The sequence below is a fragment of the Lathyrus oleraceus genome, chromosome 4 (genome assembly GCF_024323335.1).
Source record: "Lathyrus oleraceus cultivar Zhongwan6 chromosome 4, CAAS_Psat_ZW6_1.0, whole genome shotgun sequence".
NCBI lineage: Eukaryota > Viridiplantae > Streptophyta > Magnoliopsida > Fabales > Fabaceae > Lathyrus > Lathyrus oleraceus.
The window spans coordinates 391736258-391738320 of record NC_066582.1 but is presented as its reverse complement, the minus strand read 5'-3'; the positions used below and the strand labels follow the sequence as shown (position 1 = coordinate 391738320).

Below are 2063 nucleotides of genomic sequence, written 5' to 3'. Positions count from 1 at the left end.
TAGTTCCTAATTGTGTGATAAGTTCATTTATATGAATATCTTGGTTTAGGAATTCTTTGTTTTGCTGAGTATGGGCCGAAATGAAACTCTCCATGATTTTCTCAAGGTTTGAGTTTTGAGGAACGACTTGTATAGGTTAGATTTGTATTTGAGCTTGAAAACCTGGTGGTCTTTGATGGGTAGAGTTTTGAATATGTTTATTGTTTTTATAAGAGAAGTTTGGATGATTCCTCTATCCCGGTTTGGAAGTGTTTGAAAACGGGTTTCCTTGGGCATAATTGACCTGGTCTGAGTTTAATTCAGTTAACAGATTGCATTCTGGTGCAAGATGTCCTTTGGTTCCACAAATTTCATAATCTACATCTACTACAGTTGTAGGATTTGCAGACATGTCTTCAACCTTCAGGGCTAAAGCGTCCATTTTAACTTTCATCATGTCCATACAATTGACCTCATGTATTCCTCCTTTGGTATCCCTTTTCTCCACTGATGCTCGTTCCGACTCCCATTGGTAATGATTTTGTGCCATATCTTCGATGAGAGCGCAAGCATCGGGGTAAGGTTTGTTCATCAGAGCACCACCGGCGGCAGCGTCGATGGACATATTTGTATTATAGTGAAATCCACTATAAAAGGTGTGAATAATCAACCATCGTTCTAGGCCATGGTGTGGACAAGCTCTTAGTAGTTCTTTATATCTTTCCCAAGCTTCAAAAAGTGATTCACCCTGATTTTGAGTGAGTCAAGTTATTTGGTTTCGAAGGACATCGGTCTTACTCTGGGGAAAATATATTGCAAGGAACACTCTCCTGAGGTTTTCCCAAGTAGTTATCGAGTTATCCGGAAGGGAATCTAACCAAGACTGTGCTCTATCTCTGAGGGAAAACGGGAATAGTCTTAGATGAATTACCTCAGGTGAAGCACCGTTAGTCTTGAATGTATCAGCTAGTTGGATAAAAACTTTTAAATGTTGATTTGGGTTCTCTGTAGCGAGACCCGCGTATTGATTTTGTTGTACTAGTTGTAAGAAAGGGGGTTTTAATTCAAAATTGTTAGCAGGAATATCGGGTTTACTATACTAGAACTAGGTTCTTCGTTAGAAGGTTGGGAAAATTCCGTAAGTGGTCTTCGATTATAATCTTCGGCCATTGCTCTCCTAATTCTTTGGAGCAAACGACGTGCGCGAGCATATCGCTCTGGTTTAGCTATTGGATCTTCTAAACATCCGGTACTGCGAGTTTTTCGCATTTAACGGCTAATAGGGTCTTAGTCTAGACGGTGCAATAACAGGGTATGAAAATTTGACGTAATTGGTCCCCGACAACAGTACCAAAAACTTGATGGGTTGTGCAATATGTTATCCGCAAGCATACGGAACATGTCAAAGTAATACAAAAGATTATCGTTCCCACAGAGACCAAATTGTCAATCTATCGATTTCTATTGTTACGGTGCTTATCTAAGGTAGTCAAATAAGTAGGTTTAAGTACACTGAAGGGGAAATAATGAAGTAAATAAATTCAGATAAAATGCAGGCTCAGATGTAACTCACATCAGTTAGGAAATACTCCAATTGTTTTTAAACAAATCTACTTATGGGGCAATATTTTCTACTTAGAGAAGAATCAATTTAACAGGAACTGTCGCTTTCGCGTATTCATAACCGAGTTTACTCTCTAATTAATGCCCTCAATTGTCACAGATGAAGGGTGTTAATCGCATTAGTAAACCTATTTTTAAGAAATTAAATTCTTGACTTAATTGAAAAGTGATTTTTATTTGGAAATTTTAAATTAAAAGGGATCCATGACTTTCGCTCAAGGATCCGGATTTTAAACCTACAAACGCGTCCGAAAATAGTTTCAAAATTGTTTTCTAATAGTGTTAAGAATTCCCAATTAACCGGACAAAGTGCTTTCTCTACTTTTGACCAGTTAAAACTAACCAAGTTTATCTTTAAGAGTTGGACGACTTTCGATCTTACCCAACTATACTTAGGCTCTACTTCCATAGTTACCGAACAAAATAAGCACTGAAAACTTGTGTCAAAATCAAAACAGCCC

General features: G+C 37.8%; 1 non-coding gene across 1 annotated transcript; it reads left to right on the top strand.

The window, feature by feature from the left end:
* The first annotated feature begins 659 nt into the window (after positions 1-659).
* LOC127077400 (small nucleolar RNA R71) lies at positions 660-766 on the top strand. Its single transcript, XR_007787214.1, has one exon. It is a non-coding gene; the product is annotated as a small nucleolar RNA R71 (small nucleolar RNA).
* The last annotated feature ends 1297 nt before the right edge of the window (positions 767-2063 follow it).